Here is a 26,922-nt window from a genome sequence, read left to right as displayed (position 1 = left end):
CCGCACCGTCATGTAGCCTAGCATGTACGAAAAAAACTGGTTAGCATATCGTCTTTTGTACATTTCTAAGTTTGCTCTGGTGTAAGGTGAATCGCCGTTTACGACATAATTTGGTGTAAATTCAGGCAAAGTCGGTAATTTGATGTGGTAATTTGACGAGGTATGGGTCGGCTTCTAAGCTAGCTGTTTTGTAAATACCGCCGTCTACGAGCCCCAACCAGGTGCGTTACGTTCACAGACAAACTCCGGTAGCTCGACTCGAACAAGTAGAAACCATGAATAAACCGACTAAAACAACTTTGGAAAACAACTTTACTTGCTCAGTTCAGTACTCCCGTCACTTACTTCCGATGTCCATTAAGGCACCTCAATAAGTGATGTAGTTGCAATTGGCCAGAAGTTTTACTTTCTTTCCTCTTGATTTCTGGTTCTGTTACCTTTTGTATTAATATGTCGGACTCTCAATGTGACCTTAATGTGTGCATAACAGAAGAATATAGTTAACTTTATATTACCATTTATTTGAAATTTTTGAAGTTTTTGTCCTCCACGTCGAGAGGAGCCAGTTGAGGTGGCTCGGGCATCTGGTAAGGATGCCTCCTGGACGCCTCCCTGGTGAGGTGTTCCGGGCACGTCCCACCGGGAGGAGGCCTCGGGGAAGACCCAGGACACGCTGGAGGGATTATGTTTCTCAGCTGGCCTGGGAACGCCTTGGGATTCCCCCGGAGGAGCTGGAAGAAGTGGCTGGGGAGAGGGAAGTCTGGGCCTCCCTTCTGAAGCTGCTGCCCCCGCGACCCGACCCCGGATAAGCGGAAGAAAATGGATGGATGGATGTTACACCCATTAAGGATCATCATTATTGTTTATTTACGAAGCGTTTTAAAAAACAACGTGTTCAGGTATATCGAAACTGAAGGAAATAGTAACAGTAATAACAGATGTTAGGCTAGAGGCTTTGTGCTATAATATAAATCCTTTATACAATACACTGCCTTGCAAAAGAGTCCATTATTCACCACAACCTTTAATGCGTTTTGTTAGATTTTTAAAATCATATTTACTGTTGATATTTTCATTTAAACCAACTTTTAAAGTTTCCAGGTGATGGGTGTTGCAGATTAGCTATAAACTCTGTTATGCAGGTATTAGATGGTCAGGATCTGTCCCTAAATGAATCATAAAATTAAAAAGTACACAAACACGGTGTAGTGTAAACTCTGAGGTGGAAGGAAAGGGATACAAGATATTGATAGTGAAATTTATTCCACTTATTAAAGATTTGTGGTCAATTTTAAGGGTAAAGAACAAAGCTTTGAACACCTCAGAGCAATGTTTAATCCACCAAAATGGAAAGAGAAACCATGATAACTCTGGAGGAGATGCAAAGTGTGGAAAAGTTCAACAGGCATGTACAACCATATATATGTTTTCATCAATAGGGGGCAGCATCTGCGCACTCTATCCATTATAAACATGGAGGAAAAATGCTGAAATTCAGGCTATAAAAACACTGATTTGAAAATGTTTGAACAAATTATGTCACATGACATGTCAATGGGAATGAGTATTTGTTTTATTATATTTTTCAGTTTTAAATAAATAGACTTGAAATAAGGAAGTATGTCTTATATGCTGTATTGAATGTTGCTCATTTAATGAAAGTTTCTGCACTTAAAACTGAAGTATTTTTCATGTCTCTAAATTTTAAAATCTAAATTTTATGCTGCAGTGTCACATCTTTGTGGAAAAATAAAGTCAAGCAAACACTATTGTTAACTTATTGATAAACTTTTAATCTTTCGTTGAGCGAATACTGAAGGATAGATAGTTAGACTAGTAAAGCGGACGGAGCATGTTTTCTGCCTAAACCAAGTAAAGCAGAACTAAGTCAGTGGAGAAACAACAACAGGTCGAATGCAAACAGGCAGCGTTTGTTTTAGCGTTCTTCAGATGTGTTTGTGTGTTTGCCAGTTGTGACCGACATGAAAAACGATCAGTCCAAATGGAGAGGTGTGAGAACCACTTTCTGTTTTTAGAGCTCTCTGCATCCTAACGATGGCTCCTTCAAAAGCGACTGTCTGGAAATAACATCTAGCACAAGCAGCGGGCGTTTAAAATAAACAGGATTATTGATGTGCTTAATTTTGCTGTTTTAAAATCTAATGGATGCAAAATCCCCAGAGCTCCGTTCAGAGTCGGTACTGCTCATATTAAACACACTGTTTTCTCTTCAGGCATATTTTCAGACGTGAAGTCTCTAAGTAAAAATGTATTCATCCAGTTGATAGTTTATGAAATGTCATTCTTTGATTTAAAAAGAAATGGGTGAAATAGTCATGCATGCTGTAGGTTCTTTCAGCAGCAGTGAAATCCAGTCATAACTTCTGGTTTAGATTCAGTCATGCAGCAGCAGAGCTGTCAACATGCTTTACAAGTAACAGTAGAAATAAAATCTTCTCTGTTTCTATTGATTCTTATCTAATTGTTCCAGAGATTTGCTTCTTTCTCTTATTTCTGTCCTGCATCTTTTTGATGATCCTTTGATTCGTTTTCTTACATGATGCTCCAACCTCTTGATCAAAATTCTTGCCTTGCTGCCCAGCCATGAAGACTTTTTATCCAGACAAGCTGCTGTTTGGTAAAAAAAAAAAAAAAAAAAAAGACCTCACAGTCTAGACCAGTTGTCATTCTTTAATCTTTGTGTCTGCTATTTCAACGGTATTAAATTTATTTTATATCCCTTAAATGTTTCCCCATTCTGTCATGTCACAACCACAAACGTTTTATGTGACAGTGACGTTCAAGAAAATGTTATCAGATTTTTCCTACAGTCAGCTTCACATCTTTTGGGAGTTTTTCTGTACTAACTTTGTACATCTAGAGAGTGTAGACTTTGACTGGACCACTCTCAAACATAAATATAATTTGATCTGAACCATTATTTTCTACTTCTGGTTGTGTGTTTTGGGTCATTGTGCTGCTGGAAGACAAGCTCAAGTCTTTTCTCAACCGTTACTCTGCTTAGAAAAGCTCCCTCACAGCATGATGCAGCCACCACCATGCTTCAGACGAGGATCGCTGTGTTCAACCATAACGTTTTTATGTAGGCTCAAAAGTTCACTTTTGGTCCAGCAAACATTTAGAAGAGCACATCCTTCCAAATGTTTGCTGTATTTACTTCAATCTGATCTTGTGAGGTTTTATTGAGACATTTATTCACATTTTTATGTGTGAAAATGTGAAAAACATGCAATATTTTCCATTTTCTATTATATCCACCTATCACTTACAGTTTAATTAAAAGCCACAAAAGTTTTTGTTGTAAAAAGACTCTATTGTTATAAAAAGAGTTGTAATATGCAATCAGACATGGTAGAGAACTCACATCTTGATCTCAAGTAACCAGTCAAGAAATTACTGAAGTTATAGTAAAAAGTATTTTGTAAAAAGGCTACTTGATTGATTATTTGATTGTAATACCTGATTCTCTGCTGCATTTAAGAATGTCAGACAGAAGAAAACTAAAATGATGCACAAATTCTGATATTTTACAGACTAAATTAAAAAATAGGACAAATAAATTGTTACAAAATAGCAAATTCAGCAGATTTCAACAAACAAGAGGTCACACCTTAACATAAGCTGTGTCCGAATTCAGGGTCTGCCCTGAATTTGGAACAAATCCGAACAAATCCGTCTTCCTCCGGAGGATGGATTTGGCCGATTGACAGTAGTCCTTCACACGAGGCCTTCAACTGCGTCCTCCTTTTCCCCAGATTTGAAGGATGAGTCCGGTGTGTCCTTCACGGCCCACCATATCCCATAATTCATTGTGGGTCCCAACTGGGCGTTCAGGCAGAGCGACAATGGCGGTGAAGAGCGACCAATTATTTTGTTACACTGCACTGTAAATGAAACAACGTGAATTTCTACAATGTTTTTGGGCGAGGATGTAAGTGTTTAAGTTTCAAATATCTGCTTGGTTCACCAAAACATCACCTTGTTGCAACCTAACTATTCATTTGCAGAAAATGAGAAATGGTCAAAATAACTAAACAGATGCAGAGCTTTCAGACCTCAAATAAAGCAAAGAAAACAAGTTTATATTCATTTAGAAACAACAATTTTAATGTTTTACCTCAGGAAAAGTTCAGAAACCAATATTTGGTGGAACAACCAGGAGGTTTTCAGTGGGGCTCAGTGCAGTGGGCTCTTCAGTTTTTCCTGTATTTAAACTGAAAGTATTGGAGGAGGAGGAGAATCTTCACATTGTTAGTCTTGGCCGTTTGTATAGAGATAATTATATGCAGCATCAGCAAGCCTCAGTGAGTGAACATGAGTTTATCTGCACATTTCTTCAGTGAGTGTGTGCAGAAAGTGTTAGCCGTGAGCCCCGTACCTGTAGGCCGCAGAGTGACTGAGCGTGTGAATCAACATTAGTGTGTGAGTGAAGACAACATATGGACAGTGCCCTCCTTCCTGTTGGGAGGGGACGAGCGTGGCTCTCTGTGAACCACAGCCTCACCTTTGACCTCTCAGGATCACACAAAGAAAACGGCATGCACACACGGAGACCCAGATACCTACACATACGTCCTCAGATATATGTCCACTCCCAGCCGGCCAGCTGTCCCCACCGCCAGCGCGTCCTGCGCAGAGAGGAGGGAGAGCGGCTGTTTGCTCAGGCCGAGAGGGAGAGCGGCTCAGGAATCCACTGTGACTTTCTTTAACCCACGTGTCACCCAGCAGGAAAACCAACACACCGCAGCAGAACCTCTTTTCCTTCTTTAAACACATGTTGCTCGATGAGATGCCACCAGTAAAGAAGAAAAAACAGATCTGGATGATCACAAGTTGACTGGAAACAAGAAAAGAAACCTCCAGGAACTTCGGTTTGTGGAAATTAAAAGATAACTCGAAAACAATCGGGCATAGGGACTTGTCTTTCTTTAGAATATTCTTAAAATTGAATAACTTTTATCTTACACGCACAAATAAACATACATAAAAGTTTTATCCAAATAACTTTTACTCCCCTTCTGCGTTGAAATAAAGGCAAACAGCCATTTCTTTGACAAGATTATACTATACATACTGAACTTATATATTATTCTTCTTTTTCATGTTTATGAATCTTTTTATTAGTTTAGAACTGATGTGAAATTGATTTCCCCACCACTCAAATAAAAGCTAGCAAACACTCTAAAAACGAATTAAAACTAAATGAATTTGACAAACAAAAAGTCACATTGAAATTACACTAAACTAAATCTATTATAACCCATGTTCTAAAAAGCTGAGAGATGTCCACCTTTATATTTGTTAAGCTCAGAAAAAACTAAGAGTCCAGTGCACTGAATCCCATTGAAAACCTGGTTATTTCACCAAATACTGGTTTCTGAAAACTTTAGGTTTGTTGTTTCTAAATAAACATGAACTGGTTTTCTTTGCATTTTTGAGGTCTGAAAGCACTGTTTCGTTTTGGATATTTTCTACAAATAAATACAAAATTTTTGCTTGTAATTTCAGAGACATGTTGTCAGTAGTTCATAGAATAAAAGTGCAATGTTCATTTTACTCAAACATATACATGTAAAAAGTAAAATCAGAGAAATCGATAATTTTTAGTGGTCTATTAATTTTTTTCCAGTGCTGTATGTTGTAAACAGAGACGGGTATTAACCAGTTACATTTACATGAGCAATTGTTTTAGAAAAATGTTCCTTTAGCAGTAGTTATAAGACACAATATACGGTTGAATGATTATTATTGTTATCGATTAGTTTTTTGTTTTAAATACCAGAAACACTCCCAAACCGGTGATGTAACCTTTCCTGTTTTATCCAGTTCTCACTCCACACTGTTGTTTTTTACATTTTTAAGCAGTTATGAGGCACAGTGACCAAACCTGTACATGTTACTTAGCAGGTTGTTGCTAGGTAACCAAAGAATGAGTGAGTTGCTAGGTAACCAGAGAGCGAGTGCGTTGAAGCCACCAACCTTCTGACGTTTTTAGTCTTTATTGTCCGATCCTGACAGTATTTTTACTTTTTCTTGAGTTATATTAATGTAAAGTATCGCGACTCTTAGTAAAGTTTCAGAATACTTTACCCACAGTGAGTAACTTCACCGTAAAAACAACATGTTTTAACTAGACTAGATCACAAACCCAGAGTTGTTTTATTTTTTTTCCAGAGATGTATTTTGGGTAAATCATGATTCTACACAGCATTGAAGCATGTCATAATCAATATTTAGGATGAGTGCTGTATCAGCCAGATGTCCTGATGCTGCCCTGTCCCCTATTTGTAACAAGTGCAGAGACAAAGGAGTCAACGATCAGAGTTTTCACCTATCAATGCGCCACACCTCCTTCCTCACGCTGCAGTTGTTTTCCATTGTCTTCTAAATGCCTTTGCAGTGAATAGTGAGGACAAAAGAAGATAAAGAGAGGAGCAGCGAGAAGAAAAGCAGAAGAGTGAGGTGAGAGGAGAGGTGGGGGAGAAAAACGAGGTAAGGAGGAGAAAAGCAGCAGCTGTCAGGTGTCAGGAGTCACAAAGGACCATCTGTCCATCGAGTGCCATCTCCCCCAACACACACGCTACGTTAAACTTTCTTCTTTAAATCAATAAAGATGCTTCCACACGGCTTTATCTGTCCCTCCTGTTTGTTGCTTTTGTTTTAGTCAAATAAGTTTAATCATCTAAGTGTGTTTGATTCACTCTGTTAGCTGAGATTCAGCTTTGGATGATTTGTGGCTTCACCTCAGCAGGAAACCGCCAACAAAGTCCTTCTGACGGCCCAGAGCGAGACCAGGAGATGCCACCATGATGACAAAACAAGCAGGGTGTGAGAGTGTGTGTGTGTGTGTGAGTGGTATGCTGCTTCTCCTCTGATCTCAAGTGCCTCAAATACTTACCAAGAAAGACTTGAGCGCACGCACACACACACACACACACCGTACTGACCCCCGACCTTTCACCTCCAACAATCTCTCTCTGGGGAGTTTTTTAAGAGTGTGAGCAGCGCTGGGACGACACATGTTAAAACTTCACACATGCAGCGACTGATCTCTGGAGAAAGAGCAGAACTGGAGAGTAACTAGGTACATTTACTCAGTTACATTTTTAACTTTTTCCTAGCCTAATCACTTTATTTACAAGTGGAGTGATGTTGAAATATGAATGTGCTACGTGCAAGAAGTCTTGAATTTTAATATTTATCTCTTAAGGAATTAATGCAGTGGCAATAATGGGTCAGGAGTAAATTTAAATAATTTTTTTTGCATTTAAAAATATATCTAAAATATACAAATGCAGGTTTAAACAAATGTATTTTTATCTACATAATTGTACTTTTTAAAAATGATTAATGTGTCTTAGAAAATATATTTTTTAGCTTTTAATCCATACACACAATTGGCTTTATTATTCAATCAGTGCTGATAATTTAATTTTATTTAATTTTCAACTGAAATCAATAAAGTATTTTTGTATTGAATTTGAATTATTTTGGATAACATTCCTTCTTTTAATAACATCCGAAATTTGAAGACTACATAAAATGTTTACTATAGACTCGTAAAACCTTCCTGACTCTGCAGGCTGAAAACAAACACACCGCACTGTTCAGATTTATTTTTGTAAAACGTTGAAAACTTTGCATTTTCTTTAGCTTTGTGTTGACCTGTCTTATGGAAGCCAAGTAGACATTTGAAGTTCGTGGTTGTAGCATAAATTATGAAGAAGTTACTTTAAAAAACATACTTTTTGATCAAAAAATTTAGTTTTTTCCGCGTCACATGTGATCAAAACCGGGGTTACTACTGGTGGAAGACGACAAGAAGTGCCAGGATGATGATGAAGCTGCATGTTTTTTTTAATTACTTATTGCGTGAACAGACTTATTCATGTCTGATTTTTATTATGTTTATATCATGGAAACACAGCAATTGCAAAATTTTGTTTTTTCAACATTAGTAGAATGTCAACATTTTTACGCACATTTGTAAGTTTATCAACTTAAAAAGTAAATATTTGCGCATAAATCTGGCTGCCATTTTATTTTCATTCAGGCACGACACAGATGGCAAAGGGAAAAGGTTTTCTGATTTTAAAGGTGGCAGGTTTGATGATGATTTAGTTTGTAAATGGTCAGGATTAAAGGTTCTGAGGGGATTCGGACGAAAAGTTAAAGAGTTAGACCCAAAAAAAATCACCTGCAGTGGAAAAAATGATCTAATCTGAGAAATAAAATAAAGGAGTTTATTATAGATTTTTGGAAAAACGGGAAACAATTTTAACACGGGGCAAGAAAACTAACTGCTTGTTTATTTAAAATAAGTTGAGATGTTAAATGTTCAGATGCACCCCCCCACACACACACACACACACACTCGCACACACACACTCTTCTCCCTAAAATCAACTCTCTGTTTCATTCTCCCGCTGCTCTCTCCTCCACCACCCTGTCCTTCCTTCCCCATCCTGCAGACAGAAGGCGGATGCTGCCAAACACTTCCTCTCTCCCCGAAGTCACTTCCTGGCGCTAGAAATCCATTTCCTGCTCACAGATATCACAGCAGCACTAAAAGCATTTCTCAGGAATTTCAGCCTTTTCTTACTCACTTTCACTCCGGTTCACTGTCCATCAGTAAAAATGTTGGGATTGTTTTACTTATTAGTAATTACGAATAAATAAGAAGAAGCTTAGTAAATGTGAAAATCAAAATATCTGAGACTTTTTATGGTTTTGAACAGCATGATTTATTCTTTTGCTTTTTTCATATTTTGTGTTCTTAAACTGAGCACTAGCTGTTTCGCTAATAAAATGTTGGATCTAAATGAACGGTGGTGATTCACAGGGGAAGAAGTGAAGATAAGGGGAGTTAGAATGAAAAATATAAAGTTCTTGGCAGGAAACAGGCACAGTTTCCTGTGATGTTAATACCACGAGCCTGCATGACAGAGGAGAACCCTACACACACACACACACGCACGCACGCACACACACACACACATGCCTGTAGCTAATCAGTGGCCCTGTTATCTGGACTTGCAGGGGGGGAAGTGTTTATATTTGTCTTAAAGGCCGGACCACCATGCAGCGCTGGAAATGACACAGTGCATTATCGATCAGCTTTGACAGGCATCATCTCGCTGCGACATAAATCCACTGTACCAGGACAGGAAGTAGTATTTACCTTATTTGTAAAGATGACAAACTGTCAACTGTGCCCACATTTCCCTTAAGCTGCTGATTTTACAAAAGTCTTCAGGTCTAAATCTAAATTTAGACTGATTGGGAGGTCTGACAGGAAACTTTACTTCGTCTTGTTGTTGTTTTTAGGGGTCAGGAACAAAAGTCTTAGTTTGGTCTGAGAGAATGGTTCTGCTCCATAAACTGTTCTTTCAGGAGAGAGTCGTGAGGTCAAACACTGATGTTGGACAAGATGACCTAAATCCCAATCATTGCTCCAATTTATCCCAAAGACATTCTGTTGAGGTCAGAGATCAGTCAAGTTCCTCAACACCAGACGCTCATCCATGTCTGGGAGGACCTCGCTTTCTGTGGAGCTAAATTGGGGCCATACAATTTGTTCAAAAGAAAGAAAATTGAAACTGAAAAAAGTTTGAAACTCAAAATAAAGATTTGAATTTTTTGATTCTGAAATAAAATTTGCAACTTGAAAAAATTAAAAACTACTTCTCAGATTCAAATTTTTTTTTGTTTCAGATTTTTCTTCCAGTTTCAAAATTTTTTCTTCAATTTCAAATCTTTTTTCTTTCCTGTCTCAAGCTTTATTTTCGATTTCAGAATAACTTTTCAATTACAGATATTTTTTTTCTCTTTTGAACAAACTTTATGGCACCAATTTATCTCTATAGATATTAGGCCTGGTGCAGTCCTATTCAAAGTACATGGGGTCACCTCCAAACTGGACCATGAAATGATCAAAAACGTCTTGGTATGCTGCACCCTTTGCTAACCCCTGTTAAACAAGCAAAAATGATCTTCCTTCCACCAAACTACTGCTTCCCTGGCAACCACCAAATGAGTTTGAGCTAAGGCAGCATAAAGTTTGGAGATGTGAACCTTCGCCTCTGTATAAAGTTGGTGATTTTGATACAGTGCTGCTACCAACTGACTGCAGAATATTTAGCAGCAAGAAAAGAAAATCCTGGAAGGACAGATATTTGACAGATGGCATCGTATAATTGTGACCTCCATAAATTCACTGAGCTCCTGACGCATTCTTATGTAAATGTATGCAGAAACTGTCTTCATAAAGTAACTGTAGTATGTACAGTTTATGGACACATTATGTTTATGTCTTCCAAGTTTAAATATTCTCTACAGATAAGAGTAAACACTTGTTATTGGGGACAATATTTCATGGTTGTGATTTGTAAAATTAGGAACAAAGGAATAAAATACATGTGTGTTTATACGTGTAAAACAATATCTGTTTTAGATCATAAACAACTTAAAACCAGTCAAATTCCATATTTCTACCCACTGTTATTGTTTTGAAAGCATTTCTGTCAGTCTTTATTGTGTGCAGGATGCGGTTAAAAACATTTGAACTTCAAATCGAGCAGCATAAACTCTACCAAAGAATTGTAAAGTTGTTTGTTGTTTTTGTCTTGATTTATTGTTTTTGCTTTACCTAAGAAAAAGTTAAAAAAGTCACAAGTTTCACAGAATGAAATGAGATATAAATTAAATGCTTCGTCTTAGTCTTTATCCAGAGTAAAAACACAATTTTGGCACGTTTTGCAAGTTTATACTTATTTCTCCTACTTTTCAAAAAAGATTTATTTTAGATGTTACATAAGCTATCCATATTTATTTTTGAGTGAATGAAATAAAGAATAACATTAAACGAAATGTGAAACTGAAGCGTAAAATCACTTTGTCATATTTTTCGTCAAGGCATGCGAGTACGGCAGCTCTCACCTTCTGTACCTGTAACTACGTATATAACAGGGTTTTATTTTAACAATATTATAGATGTGAAGTTTGTCTGGATTTGTTTATTTACCTCTTTAATGTATTTTGTTTAATAAAGTTGTTTCTCCAGACATTTATTGGCGCTTTAAGTTATGTTACGTTGCTCTTGGCAGTTGGTGGTTACCGTAGCAACCGGTAACTGACGGCTCCTCCCCTTTTTTCTGTTGCTGTTTGTAACTTAGGATCAGCTCTGTGTTTTCTTTACAGGTATTATATTTTAACATTATTAGACAAATTTAACAATATACAATGTTCCATGAGTAATTTTTCTACATTTTGTATATTTTTTAAGTGCTATTATGCTTTATAGCTATGTTTAATTTTACAACTGCTAACTGCTCATTGGGAGATATTGCTCTGTAGTTTGTTTATGGTTGTTTATTATATTTTATTTAATGTATAGGGGCAGAAACTGCTGGACTGATGTTAGTCACCAACTTGATTTCCTCTTATGTTAGAAAAAATACACTAAACCTGAAAGTCTTTGTCGTGAAGTCAACCTGTTGGACTTGAGACGAACATAGACGGGTTACACCTTCATAGATAATAAACAAAAAAGATCTTCAAAATACACAGCAACCAAATTAGTTATGAATTGGGAACAAAATGTATGTTTTGGAGAGGCCGTCACTGTACCAAGCCAAATAGAAAATTTGTGAGCAGAACTGAAAAGGTGAGCAAACCTGATTCAGTTTCATCATATCTGTCAGGAGGAATAGGACAGAATTTCAATAAACATGAAACATGAGAAAACCAAAACATCTGAAGTCAAACAAAATAAAAGTTACATTTACCAAATAGAAATGTGTACAAAACACTGAAATAAAAAAATAAGCATTTTTCCCCCATTACTTATCATGCTATTTAGCAAAAATAATCCTATTTGACTTAAAACAGCAATAGTTTAGTCTGATTTAGCTTCAGGCAGTGAGAAAATGTTTTATTTTTTTATAGTTTTTAACTGTATATGTTAATTTAAAGCGTTTTCCCCATGTAGCACTGATGACCAGCTAGTCATCACCATAGTTTATGTGAAATAGTACGATGTTTACATGCTGCCACAGACAGGAAGAAAGAACATAATATCGGAGTATATTGTCTGAAAGGAAGCTCACCATACTGGAGCTTCTGTTTGTTGTGTTTTTTTTTTTCTTCTTCCTAATTTAATTGTACGTCTGCTGGTGTGTTTGTTCATTGTTGCTCCAAAACTCCTCTCTCCCATCTGCCGCTGCTCATTAGCATGGAAACAGGACCAGGAGCGTTTTCACACATACACACACTGGCCATTAATCAACAAGTCAGACCAGGGTCCATTCCCACACATACACACCACACACACCAAGACAAAAGCCAGTGCTCACACACACCCAGCCCTTAATCACACACATATCCCAGAGCACACTTTGCTTGATCTCGACCACTCCTCTCGTCTCAGCGGATCAGACCTGGCAACCCGAATTTTTGTCCATCAAATCTGCCGTCCCTGTGATGTCTCAATCGCCTCTTTCCATCCAGTGATGACTGCTCCCTCGTGGCACTCTGAGCAAACACAGGAAGATTTGTTCCCATCAGCTGTTTTCTCCTTTGTCTTCATAGGTTGAATTGGCAAGTATTATTGTGGGAATTTGCTGTCTAATTTGTCTGGGTGATCATGAATGGCCACATTGATGAGAAGAACGATTCCCATGAACTAACAGCAGGAGAGAGAGCGGCGCTTAAAGACAGACAGGCGAGGCAACAGAGTCACAGGCAGAAATCACTCGAACTGTGCTGCTTTGAAAATAAATACATTTACAGATTGTGTTCTAGTCTCTGTGATTTATGAAATAAAACTTCAAAAAGGAGAAAAAGATGGAACAAGTGAGCAAAACAAAATCATTTGGTTTTTCACCAATGTTGTTTTAGGCTCAGTCATGTCCATCAAAGATGTAAACTTTCACAAAACACATCAACATAAACCTACAAAACATGGCAATACAAAGTACAACCAGAAATAAAATTAAATAGAAATACAAAAACATCAAAAAAGCAAAAACATTTGCCTCGTACTGATTTTTACCTTTATCACATCTCATGGACAAAAGGATCTATCTTCTTTTCGCTCAATTTTATATTTCATCTTTATTTAAAAAAAATAAAAAATAGAGATGAAATGTTGAATCTTAAGAAACGACGACAATTCCCAAGACTATATATTTATCTAAATTTTTAAGTTGTCTTTTTTCTAAATTTTTTGTGACATTTGCAGCTCTAAGCACGTTAGGGTAGGTGTAGCAGAGACCACTGTAAATAATGCAGACCTGTAGGCTGTGTAAATGACTTTATTGATATATATATATATATATATATATATATATATATATATATATATTTTTTTTTTTTCTTTTTCTTTATTTTTTGTTTTTTGTTTTTTTTGTTTTGGTGTTGTTGTTTCCTCATTTGGCCGGGAGTTGTTGGTTGCCTTTTGACCAATGTTTAGATTTGAGGGGGTTTTTGGGGGGACAAGGTTGCTGGATGATCTACACAAACTTCTGACGGTAACTGACGGTTGGCTGTTTTGGACATAGTGCAGAGAGTGAGCGAGCATACGAGTCACGGTTGAGGGGAGATAACTAAGGAATAGTCCAATTAAGGTCCAGACAATGAATTAGCTAGCGCTTGGTTGATGAGGGAACAAGGTGGGTGTTTTGATGAGTGAATTGTATTTATTGAGCGTGAAGTTTATGTTTTGACATAAAATGGTGTTAATATTTGATTAACTGTCGGAACAGTTGGAATACGTTTTAGTTCATTTGTAATATAGAAATGTTATAGTTAATTAAATACATGTATTGTAAATTTAATGATATTACATAAAGTAAGGTTTATAGGTTAAGGTAAAAGGTTAGAACCACTAAGAGTTACTAATGGTATTTTATTTGTATGTTTGTAGCTCTCACAGTGTGTTCATGAACAAAGGCTGCTGAATAAAGAAATGTGAACCATCAGTTAGAGAGACCATCTTTTCAACTGGGACGCTACAGGCTGTGACCTACACTGGATAAAAAGACAGCACTCTTTTTTTCTCAAGTCTGAAGTTAAATCTGATCAATCAATTCATGTTTTATGTTTCTTAGAATTACCTAAATTATTTCTATTTGCTAAATGCCAGAAAAATTAGCTGGAACATTTTAAATTTTTGAGGTTTTTTTTTTTTTGTAACTTTCCTCAAATTAAAAAGCTTATATACATTTGGTCAGTATCAGGGATAACTGTCTTTTAATTTGTATGACGTCTGATTGGTTGACTAACAGAGTTGAGTTAATTGGAGCCACACCTGTGAATTGATTTTAAGGCCACATCTAAGTACAAATTTAAATTCCATCCATCCATCCATTTTCTTACAGCCGTGTCCCTCAGTGGGGTCGGGAGGGTTGCTGGTGCCCATCTCCAGCTAACATTCCGGGCGAGAGGCGGAGTCACCCTGGACAGGTCGCCAGTCTGTTGCAGGGCAACACATAGACACATAGGACAATCAATCACACACACTCACACCTAGGGGCAATTTAGACAGACCAATTAACCTGACAGTCATGTTTTTGGCCTGTGGGAGGAAACTGGAGTACCCGGAGAAAACCCACGAATGCACAGGGAGAGCATGCAAACTCCATGCAGAAAGACCGGGGCCGGGAATCAAACCCAGAACCTTCTTGCTGCAAGGCAACAGCTCTACCAACTGTGCCACTGTGCACAAATTTAAATGATTAAATTAAATTATTAAACTGCTATCTTTTTTGACACAATGGGAAAGCAAAAAAAAAAATCAGCCAAAATTGAAGGAAGAGAATCATGGAGCTGCACAAAAGTTCATCTTTGGGAATAATTTACCAGTGCTTGGAGGAGCCATGTTCATCTGTTCAAACAATTATAGTATAGACGTGATGGGAATGTCCAACCATCAGAACGTTCACCATGGAGATGGTTTCTGTGTCCCAGAGATGAATGTGTTTTGGTCCAAAATGTGCAGATTGGTTCTAGTCATTACATACCAAATGTGTGTAAACTTTTGAATTTGAGAATTTCTTTTCTTTAAAAAATTATGTCAAATTCAATTAAAAAAAACTTTACTGATCAGAAAAGGGAAAGTAAATTAAAATATGAATATGATGTCTTGTTTTCTCAGGTGGAGCAGCTGACAAACTGGTGAAACGTTAGCAGTGTATTGCCAGATTTGACCATAAATGCACTGAGTTGTTGTGACTGTATCCTAGCAACAACGGAACTGATGACATCACACGCATCAGTTGACAGATGAGGGTGGAATGATGTAAACAGCTGCCAAAAATAACTGTTAGTAAATAATGTGGATGTGGATTCTCCTCAAGTCTTCTGGCATTTAGCAAATATGAATAATTTTGATAATTGTAACTGAACTAAAACAAGAAAAGTTTAGTCTGATTTGACTTCAGACTGTCACACTAAAGCCGTTTTCGCACTGCAAGGAACGGATTGGAACGGCACGGGTTCAAAGTAGGGCCGACCGTGTTTGCATTAGAACTTCCGACCCGGTTCCACTCGGCTCCTTGGAACCACCAATCGGGTCGGCCAAGCGGGGCTGCTTAGAATCAGCAGCTGATTGGTTTAGAGTCAGCCGTTGATAGGGGCTAGCTGGCTCTCACTAAACTGTTCTTACTGTATTTTGTAGAGTGCTCTTTTTTAATATATATATATATATTTTTATTTGCGATGAATTCCCCTCAGTATTCTGCTGTTATTGGTCCCATGATGAGGTTTTTTTTTTCTCCGCTTACTCGCTGATGAACGAGTACAGAATGAGCTAGATCGGTCAACGAGGAATGAGAAAGTTTTCCGCCGCATATCTGAGGAAAAGGCTTCGGCCACTACATCGAAACCATCGTTTAGTTTCAAAAATAATGACGTCAGGTACAGCTTCGATCCCGCCCTCAGTTATATGGAAACACAACAGGGCTGCAGGGGTGGAACCGGGCCGAAGCGTGCCGTTCCTTTCCATTCCTTGCAGTGCGAAAACGGCTTCAGGGTGTTTTCATACCTGATAGTCCAGTAGATTCTGTTTGATTGGGGGCCAAAACTCCACATTTATAACATTTTCAGCTGCTGTGGTTCCCATTCACACCGCTATATGTTAAACGACTCAAACAAACTGATAAACCTGTTCCCTCCGTCGCCTGTGGGGGCGCTGTACCAAGAACTACTGAAGGAATCAACACAAAACCTCTGAAGAAGACAGAGAGCGCAATTTCCTTCTTCACAAAATGTAAACAAAAATGGAGCAGTGTCATATTTTAGCGGTTGTAGGATTTCTTCATTGATTTACTGGTTTGGACTTCGCATGTTAGCCGCTAACGCTAGAGACTGTCCTGGAGGAGCCGTTACCGCACGGTGAGTCTGTCCACTAAACCAGGCTGTTCCAATGCGGGATAAGCAGGAATCTGTCACAAAATAATGGTAGTGTCCTCATTTGTTACCTGATTTCTATAAATATGGCTTAAATTAAAGCTGAGAAAATTGCTGATGTTTTGATACGTAAAATATGTATTCTCCCTAGATATAAATCTACAAACAGTTTGGTTTCTGTCAAGATGCAAGAGAGAACTAAGCAAATTTCTCTCTTATATTGGTCAATAATTTAGTATTACACAATTGCCGCTGTTAAAACTAATTAAAATGTTACAAACCTCCTATACTTTATGAAATATTTTACTTTATTTGATGATAATTAGGACTATCGCCACGTTCTACAAAGGAGGAAATTAGTCCAGTTTGTTCTTTATTGAAGGTTTAAAAGTTACAGCAGCTGTAGTGGGACTGGTAAACAGGTGAAAAACAACAGTAAACCACTTATATTCTGCTTTTCCTCGCTCTCTGTGTTGGCTTTATGTAGAATCGTTGCCATGGCATCTCCGCTAACCCAAAGAGCAAAGAGTAATATATTTTCCAGAATGCCCTGCACTCCAGGTAGCTTCCTGCTTTTGGAGCGGTCTCCAGTCCGGTTGCATTCACACTGCATTCAAACCGCATAAGAGTTCACTTCAGCCGAACAGAGACCGAAGTTTTCAGGCAGATCAGAGTTCGCTTGTTTGGTCTGCATTAAAGTTCGGCTGAGCATTCACACCTCCACAAACGAACCGGACTTTGTAGGTAAACGAACTAGAGTTCAATTAAAGCGGATTAAACAGGACTGCTGTGAATGCACCCTAAAATAATGAGTCTTTGCCTTTTCATTCGCTGCAAATATCTGATTTCAACTATCTTTTAAGGGTACAGACGAATATCCCTTTTGTCTCTATCCTCATGTATCCCAGCCTTTTCTTGTTTAATAATTTATCAGTTAAGCCTATTTTATTTGTCACAAGCTTGATGTCTGACAGGACCTGTGAAAGAGACCTCTGGAGATTGGACCGTTAAAAAGAAATTTGATCCCCAAGCAGCAAAAAGAAAGCGACTGACCAGTAGCCTGCTGTGCTGTGGACCAGTGAAAGGCAGGTAAGGCTTCTGTCTCTGCTCACCTGCTGCTAAAGAGCGGAGCTGAATACAATTCAAACTCATCAGGGAGAGATAGAGAGACATCTGCCGTCCCTCTATCTCTCTGTCCCCTCCTCTGTGTCCTCGGCAGCAACATCTGCTTCCTCCGCTGCTCTTTCCCATCATGCAGTGGGCGTGTCCTTTGTGTTGCCCCCCAAGCTTCATTGTTCTAGCCAATCATTGTCCTCCCCAAGCTGTTCCCACGATGCACCAGTAATGACCAGAAGGTGCTGATGGGAGCTGGTGTCTCTGAAGGAATGACTGTGTCCTTTGCAAAGCGCTTTAGCCCCCAAGGGAGAGGAGACAAAAAACCAAAACATAAACAAAAACAATTCTCCCAAAGGCAGCAGAGGAACGAGGAAGGCTCTAATTGCTAATTAACCACACCCCGACCTGTAATTTAAAAAGAAAACGCCTGACTGTAAGAGAAGTGGGAGTGGAATATTATATTGTGTGAATATTAACAGAGAGACAATCGTGAAGGAGATGGAGCTCTGGGAAAAGATCAGAGCCTCGTCCCTGGGGAGCAGCGACAGATGAAGTAGCTGAATAAGCTGTCTGTCATTGTGTGACTTGGACTGCTGTGGTCACTTCGTTTGTTCAGACTCAACAATGGAGGATGGCTGAGAGAGAAACCTCTGTTTTCCCACAAGATTTAGCCTAGAAAATCTCTAGTCAGGGATGCTGAACGTGTGTAGGGATTTGTTCCGATAGCAAATTGAAATGCTAATAATAGACGAGTGGTGAGAAGTATGAAGTCACTAGATACATTTACATTGACTACATAGTTACGAAAATGAATTTGCTTAATGGAAACACGCCAATTTTGAAAATTTCCACATACAGTTTTGCAATGCAATGGAAACACTTTTTTTCACATCACATGATCGACAACCGGATGTTGCCACTGTCACAAACCACGAAGAAGAAAATGACAGGAAGCAGTTTGGAGGATCATGTTAATAACTTATCGCATTAACAAACTTATTCACATCTGATTTTAATTGTGATTTCAATTGCATTTTATTTAAGGGAAACATTGTATTGCATTTACAGAATATTACCAAACATATTTATAATGGAAACAAACTTTTGAGTGCGATGGACTGGCGACCTGTCCAGGGTGTACCCCGGTTCTCGCCCAGAACATTAGCTGGAGATGGGCACCAGCAACCCCTGCTGATCCCACTGAGGGACAAGGGTTAGAAAATGGATGGATGGATGGATGGATGGATGGATGGATGGATGGATGGATGGATGGATGAGGCTGAAGCACTTCATTAAAAAACTCATAAATCTCATCAATGCAGTTGTTCTGTGTTCATAGTTGATTGAATTGAATTGGTTTGTTTTTGTTCCTACAGTGATTCTGTAATTCATATCTTAAAGATAAATGAAGAAACATTCATTGTATTTTGGTGATGACAGAGCAGATAAACTAAAACGAACATGTTTTCCTAATAGTTAAACAGATTTCAGATGTTGGCTGAACTATTTGGATATTGGGTAATATCTCATTGAGTAACTTAAATCTAATTTTCTCTGTACTCATTCATAGATTATTTTTAGATTAACATATTTCCATGCTGCGCATGCTTGTTATTTATTTATTTCTGCTCAGCCATATTGAATTACTTACATCACTTTAAGGTATATGTATATTTTATAAACTTGATCTCTTATGGTGATATTTGTATTATTAATATTTAACAACTTAGATGGAGTAGATTGCCAACAAAAGCAATTTCCCCTTGGGGATCAATAAAGTATTTTCTATTCTATTCTATTGCAGTGAAGATATTGTTGTAATAATATCAAAATTCAATTCAAATTCACAAATATTTTATTGATCCCAAAAGGAAATTAACTGTTGTTGTCGCTCATTTTAGTTAGAAACTCTTCAGGGTTGTTGTAGACGTTGATGACTGCAGTCTCTGTTAAAAGTCAAACTGTGAAGGTTCTTTATTCTGAAAGTCTAACTTTCGTGATCATTATTCTGGTGATAAAACCTCCAACTGGGATGGCCTACAAAATTTTATTTGATCTTGGACGGCATTCAACTTCCAGATTCAAATGTAAAAACATGTTTTTAATGGAGTATCATTAAAAACATGGTACTCCATGTTAACCATTAAAAACATGTTAACAACACTCCTTTAACAACCAATGGGGAGTTGGTTTTTAGAACCAACACCCCATTTCCCTCATCATACAAGTAATTTAGGAATAAGCATAAGCCAAGTCACAGCCTGATGCTTCATTAAAGTTGATAAAGTGTGGCACGTTCATTTTATATAATATAAACCCTAAATTCATAAATACAATGACATTCAGATGCTACAGAACTCTCATTTTTCCAACAAAACTTTTATTTTTTTAATGTGCTGCTCCAACATAGTTAAAAATATAATATAATGATCTAACAATCTAAAATATGTATAAATTATACATCTGACATTTATAACAAAGTCACATTAGGCTCGTAATGTTAAGATGCAGCAGTTTTCTTTTGTGACAAATGCTCAGTAGTGGGAAATAAGGAAGTACAAGTACTTCGTTACTGTACTGAAGTACAATTTAGTGTATCTGTACTTTACTTATTACTTAAGTAGATTTAATAATGGATACTTTCTACTTTTACTCCACTACATTTTACAGTAAGTATCTGTACTTTCTACTTCTCTACATTTCTAAAAAACTGTCGCGTTACTCGTTACATCCAAGTCGCATTGAGCTTTTTTTCCGTTAAAATGTGAAGTTCAGGGACCTAAGGTGGCGCCGTAAAATCCAAGCAATAACGTGACTTAGTGTCTGTACCGCAGTGAAGTTAGTTTCAAGTTGGATATTCGATATTTGAGCTCCTCAGAGTAAGCGGCATTTAGCTCAAGGTTGATCCGATTTATGAACGCTATTTTCGGCCAGTTGTTCTCCACCTCTCCCGGCCCGAGCGCTCGAAGGTTCACTTGGGGACTATCAACAAATTACCGAAACGAACACTTCTGTCAAACAAATGCTAATAAATGCCTTAAATTGTGACCAACTAACAAATTGTCAGTGCTAATTCATGCTTTTACATGAGACACTATATCCTCCATAGAATATTTTAAATAATTTTAATATTAAATAATATAATGTTTTCTTCAATAGATTCAACGTCATCTGACCTATTTACTAAGAATCACTTTGAAATAATTCTACAAATCAGAGATGAGGCACAGTCATTTGTTTTCCATTTTAAATCATTTTTCGTTTTGTTTTTAGGATTTTTTTTGGTCAAAATTGAGTGTTTTTCTTTAATAGCTTCCAGGTCATGTGACCTGTTGACCCAGAATCAGTGTGAAATAATTCTACTAGACAGTATAGATGAGACACAGTCATTTGTTTTCCATTTTAAGTTGGTTACATTTTTTTTGACAATTTCTTTTTTTTGTCAAAATTGAATGTTTTTCTTTAATAGCTTCCAGGTCATGTGACCTATTGACCCAGAACCAGTGTGAAATGGTTCTATCCATTTTCTGTACTCCTTGCTGGTGCCTATCTCCAGCCAGGGGCGCAACTACGTATTATTCAGGTGGATGCGAAAACATATATCCGCCCCCTCAAGGAAGGTACATATCAGGGTGAAGGAGCGTAGAAAACATACGCTCTCTACATTGCAGGAAAGAAGGTTCCACCGAAGAAACAATATAATCCCCAGGTAAGTGAATCAATTTCAGGCAATTAAACATAGTAAACAACTAACTGGTGAATAAAATTTGACCGTTGACCCTCTACAGGTCATGCAAAACAAGTGAAAGTGAAAAATCATCTGTAGAGTTGTTTGTAGAACCTCCTCATCCTCTTACATGCCGAGCCCTTAGAAACTGCATGATAACAAAAACCTTTGTCCATCCGTCCATTTTCCTCCGCTGTTTCTGGGTCACGGGGGCAGCAGCTTCAGAGGCCCAGATTTCCCTTTCCCCAGCCACTTCTTCCAGCTCCTCCGGGCGAACCCCAAGGTGTTCCCAAGCCAGCTAAGAGACATCATCCCTCCAGCGTGTCCTGGGTCTTCCCCGAGGCCTCCTCCCGGTGGAACGTGCCCGGAACACCTCACCAGGGAGGCGTCCAGGAGGCATCCTTACCAGATGCCCGAGCCACCTCAACTGGCTCCTCTCGACATGGAGGAGCAGCGGCTCTACTCCGAGTCCCTCCCGGATGACTGAGCTTTTCACCCTATCTCTAAGGGAGAGCCCAGCCACCCTGCGGAGGAAACTCATTTCGGCCGCTTGTATCCGTGATCTCATTCTTTTGGTTATGACCCGAAGCTCATGATCACAGATGAGGTGGGAACGTAGAATGACTGGTAAATCGAGAGCTTTGCTTTTTGACTCGGCTCTCTCACCATGACGGACCGGTACAGTGCCTGCTTCACAGCAGAAGCTGCCCCAATCCGCCTGTCGATCTCCTGCTCCCTTTTTCCCTCATTTGTGAACAAGATCCCCAGATACTTAAACTTCCTCCACTTGAGGCAGGAACTCCTCTCCCAATCTCTCCCAGAGAGGAGACATTCCACGTCCCAAGAGAAAGGTTCTGCAACTGAAGATCAGGTTGACGGGAACCCCTCCCTCAAGCACCATCCAGATTCAGAAGAGTCTTTAGGACAGGAGTTTTTAACACACAGTCAGTACAATGCCTGCAGCTGTCCCAAAACTCAAGCCGCTCATGAATGACCATCAACAATCAGTCATAAAAGTCCACATGCTCCATGGTGGACGCTGCTGCTGCCTCACTTCTGGGTACAGATGCTTCATTATAGCTTCCTCTAGTTCTTATTCAGACTCGTCCAAATCGTAATATCTGTTAATTTTCCTCATCAGTTTTGCTATTTCATCCCGTAATTCCTCTGTATTCAAACTTTCTAACCTCCTTCTTTGTATCCTGAGATAAAATTCCTCAAGTTCCTCAATAAACTCTGGATCCTCCATCGTGCAAGTTTTTGAACAAGTTGCTAGTCTTTCTTCAGTGCTCAAATGAAAGATCTTGGGAACATTCAAATACTTAGAGACTGTTTTGTGATGTCATAACAAAAGAGAATGATATTATTTCATTACAGAGAGAGTGATGTAATAACTGACATATATTTGCATTTGCATATATTTATGCATTTTATAAAATATGTTTATATGGTTTTCTTTTTTGCATATTAGAACGAGTGAGATTCCACGAGGAACACCAAAGAGCAAATGGCTTGGAAGAAGAACTGAAACTCAAGCTTGAAGAACGCAAGTTTAACGAAAACGACGTTGGCGTATGCAGTGAGGCAAAAAAAAGGATTGAATGTCAGTGAGGACATCCTATCCTCTGAGCTCCTCTTGGAAAATAAAGCCCTCCAAAATCAGCTCAGATCTTCTCAAGAAAAAGAGGCACTTTTACAGAAAGAGATCCAGGAAAGTACAACCCTATATCAAGAAGTTATGGCTAAGCTTCAAAACGATATTATCAATCTGTCAGAACAGGTGGCAACTTTGCAGGAAGAGCTGGAAATGGAAAGATCATCTAACTCTCAAACAAATACGAACAAGACGTTTCTAAAGTTCATAAGAGGCGAAAACACAGCTCAGTGTACAGAGCTGAAGAAGGAAATGGCACTGCTGAGAAAGACGACTGCAGAGAAGGAGAGGCATCTACAGGAAGAGCTGAAGAAGATAAAAGAGTCCTCCCAGAAACTTAACAGCAATTATCAAACTTCTGTCAAGGTCCTGGTACAACAAGCCGAGTCGTTAAAGAAGAAGCTAAGGGACGACGAAGAAGCTCATGCAGAAGTGCTGAAGATGAACCAGACACTTTATGCAAGTCTGGAAGCTGAGAATGAGGCTCTAAGTCACCAACTGTCATTCCTGCAAAACGCCTCCACAGAGACGGAGACATGTCCCCAGAGCGAGCTGGACCAAGTCAAAGAGGCAAGCCTGGAAATGACCAAGAAATCTGAAGCAGATGTTTTAGCCCTTAAGAAACGGGTGAGTACACTGGAACGGGAGCTGAAAGACGACAGTCTCATGCTGAGTTGGTGAAAATCTTTCTCTGTGTATTTGTAATTTTACTTAAGTAAATTTTTTGAGTACTTTCTCCACCGCTTCAAATGCTAACATTAGCCGCCTTGTTTTGATATGACTCATTAATAATTTGGCACATTAGATATAATAATGAGGTTTCAATCAATTATGTACTGATAAAACTCACAGGAAAAGTTGTTATGCTTTATGAAAGCAGCAGATTGTGTTTTGAATCTTTAATGATAAACATTTTATTTTAAAATTTTGCTTATTTATTTTTTGAGCAAAAAATAAATAAAATTGGAAATCACAATAAAGACATTTTTTCATTTTTAATTTAATACATTTTCTGGCCTGACAGTAGCTTTAAAGTTTTGGTCCCCAGGACAAAAAGTTTGGACACCCCTGATCTGGAAGACAGCAGTGATTCCTGGGTAAGATGCATTGAGATATTCAAGATCAGATTACATGCAAGTTGTGACCTGGACTAGAAAAATGATAGAATACAAATAATAATTGAAAAAATCTTAATTTCTCCGATTATTTTGCTCCTACTGTGGATAAGGCTTTTTTTTTTCCAACTATTTTATCGTACCTGAATGCGATATGACTGTTAATTTATGTATAACATGGAGGCCTGTGACCCTCCACTGAGCTCTGGACTGAGGCAGTCATGGGGAGACAAGCCGTCTGTGGCAAGACACGTTTTTCTACAGCAAAACTTTTATGAGCACCTTTAAGGCAGAAGATGTTTCATTGTCAAACCACAGAATGAACAACTGTCTTTGTCAGGGAGATGAAGGGATGTGATGTTTTGCACGAAAGATATGCTAAATCAAACATATTTAGACTGAAAGCTGGTGATACCAGTTATGTTCATGAAAACAAAGTTTGCTTTCTTCTCCGTCTGACATTAAATCAGACTGAACCATTTCTGTTTTAGTTCAGGTGGGCTCACCAAAACAAAACCTTTATTGTTTCCTTTTAGTCTTTATGGCTTGAGTCACACATTTAGGATATGCTTCCTCAAGCTTCTCATAATAGTGTGCTCTAATTTTAGCCTGTTCCTCCTGACAGAACTCGTGTAATTGGCACATTTTGTCAGCTCTTTCTACACGTTTTCTGCTGATCTGAGACCACAGCTTTATGACGGCTGCTCCAAAACAGCGACTTTAGCATCTTGTATAATCTGTATCTTATTTTCTGATATATTGGGTTCCATTTGTCAACTTGGAAACCAATTTCTGCCCATCTTTAACGTCCTAGCTTGACTTGTTACTTCAACATTTCCACATATTTGATGTGGTCTGTTTTGTAGAGTTGGGTACCTGGGTTCTCTCCAGGTTCGCTGGCCTCCTCCTATAGTCCAGTGAACGTGTACATGGATGCTTGTTTGTTCTATGTTGTCCTGTGATGGACTGGCAACCTGTCCGGGATGGGCAAATGACTGCTGGAGATAGACACCATGATTCAAAATTATTTAAGTGGATCTATCATGCTGGTGACATCGCACGTGCTACTGACATCATTCAGTTTTCTAATATTAGTGTATAAATTAAAATAATCCAAAATGCTGAGGTTAGCTTAAATGCTGTAGGTAACATATCTGGCACCAGCATGTTGACTTAATCCATTCAGTATGATAAACATAGCTAATACATATAAAGTCATGTAAAATGCCTTGTATTGTAGATACAAGGCTAATGTTAGCATGAGGGCATGGGATTGTCACCCGTTCCCTAAGATATGGAATCGTATTTGGCTGTTAAATGTTGCGTGAACTGATACGATTTGTTCCGTATTTCTATAAATGTCCGATACGCGCGCCTATCACACACATATCAACACTAAGTTAAACAAGAATGACCTAAATAAAACACAGGCAATATTAAGTTAGCTAAATTGTAGTGGCGGAACCATAGATATTAATACGCTGAGAACATTGTCGACGTTATTCCGCCCTCTACTGCGCATGCGGAACATTTTCAGGTAGTCTGCGGTGCACATTGAAGATCACATACAAACCTCGTATATTTGGAAGTAAGTCACTATTTTGTGTAAGAAATAAGACATTTCAAAAGGCTTCTGAGGGTTAAGTCACTTTCAACGGTCACTGCGCCGTTACCTAGCAACCCCAGCGAAACCCAGCCCATCACCAAGCAACCCTAGCCAAGCTGAGCTCCAGAGCGTTTGGTCGGCTGGTTTTACCGCTGTATTCGCTGTACAGTGGCTGATGGAAAAGACAAGCGTTTTGTTGTTGACTTACCATTTAGAAACCAATTGCTGGACATGTACGGCTGCATAATTGAGCATTTGTTTGAAGCAATTTTTGTACGTGAGTGTAAACAGTGAGTTGGGGGACGTGGCCAGCAGCCGCTTATTTGGATTTAAAGTGACAACTCATTCTGAAAGGAGCTCAAAATAGGCAAAACGGAGCAGACCAAAATATCATTATATAGGAATTATTTTGTGAAAAAAATGTAATAAACATGCTTTCAATGGCATGTAGGCCTAAAATAACCTGTTAAAGATCACCCATTCAAGAATTTGTATTTTGAAATGCATTTTGACTTCTTTTAATATATTTTACAGATGCTGGTCACTTGGTATTGCAGGTTGTTTTGACTAATAATAATCTTGCAAAAATGTGTTTTTAAGATGCTAGAAGCAATCCGTTAAATGTGTGTGAAAGGTCAGATTTAACTGGGGTTCATGGTCACTACAGATACTGCTTGACAGTATGTGACACAGAAATCTTCTTCTGTCATTACAGAACCATAACCCAGTTTCAACAAAACTTTTATCATGGTATTTTTGCATGCTTGTGTGTGAGGGAGAGACACAAAGAGATTGTTTGGAAGTGTAACAAGGGAGTAGGAAAAAAGTTCCCACTTGGCCAGTGACTGTCCTTTTGTCTGGTCACCTGTCAAACACACCAGCAGGCATTAACGTGGATTTTTACACATGGGATTTCAGATTGCACCAGCAAACACACACATATACACACACTTAGATTTTCTAAAAGATCTGCAACAGGAGAGGAGAGTGGAGAGGGGTGCATGAATGGACAGATTAATCAGATTATAGCAGTGACACACTTAAACAGGCTGTTCTCTGGATTAGCTACGGTCCTGCCTACACTTCACCACAATGAAAAGTGCAAGAGGAGAGATCAGACTATCACGCAAAATAAATATTAAAACTTTTAAACATGTCTGATTTATTTGAAGTATTACCCATGTTTTAGTTTTGTTTTTGTTCCATGTCCTACAACTTAAATAAAGCCTGGACATTGGGAAAAGCTCGGCTCTTGCTAAATATTAGCAGCAGATGA

The 26,922-nt window shown here is 38.4% G+C and overlaps 1 long non-coding RNA gene across 1 annotated transcript; it reads right to left on the bottom strand.

Moving 5' to 3' along the window:
• Positions 1–9,873: 9,873 nt before the first annotated feature.
• LOC108166177 (uncharacterized) lies at positions 9,874–25,701 on the bottom strand. Its single transcript, XR_001776446.2, has 3 exons — positions 25,614–25,701; positions 24,917–25,038; positions 9,874–12,552 (listed from the first exon to the last, which is right to left on the bottom strand). It is a non-coding gene; the product is annotated as an uncharacterized LOC108166177 (long non-coding RNA).
• Between the last annotated feature and the right edge of the window lie 1,221 nt (positions 25,702–26,922).

The sequence above is a fragment of the Poecilia reticulata genome, chromosome 3 (genome assembly GCF_904066995.2).
Source record: "Poecilia reticulata chromosome 3, P_reticulata-male-v2, whole genome shotgun sequence".
NCBI classification, from domain to species: Eukaryota; Metazoa; Chordata; class Actinopteri; order Cyprinodontiformes; family Poeciliidae; genus Poecilia; species Poecilia reticulata.
Note: the sequence above shows the minus strand (reverse complement) of the source record. Positions and strands in the feature narration are given on the sequence as shown.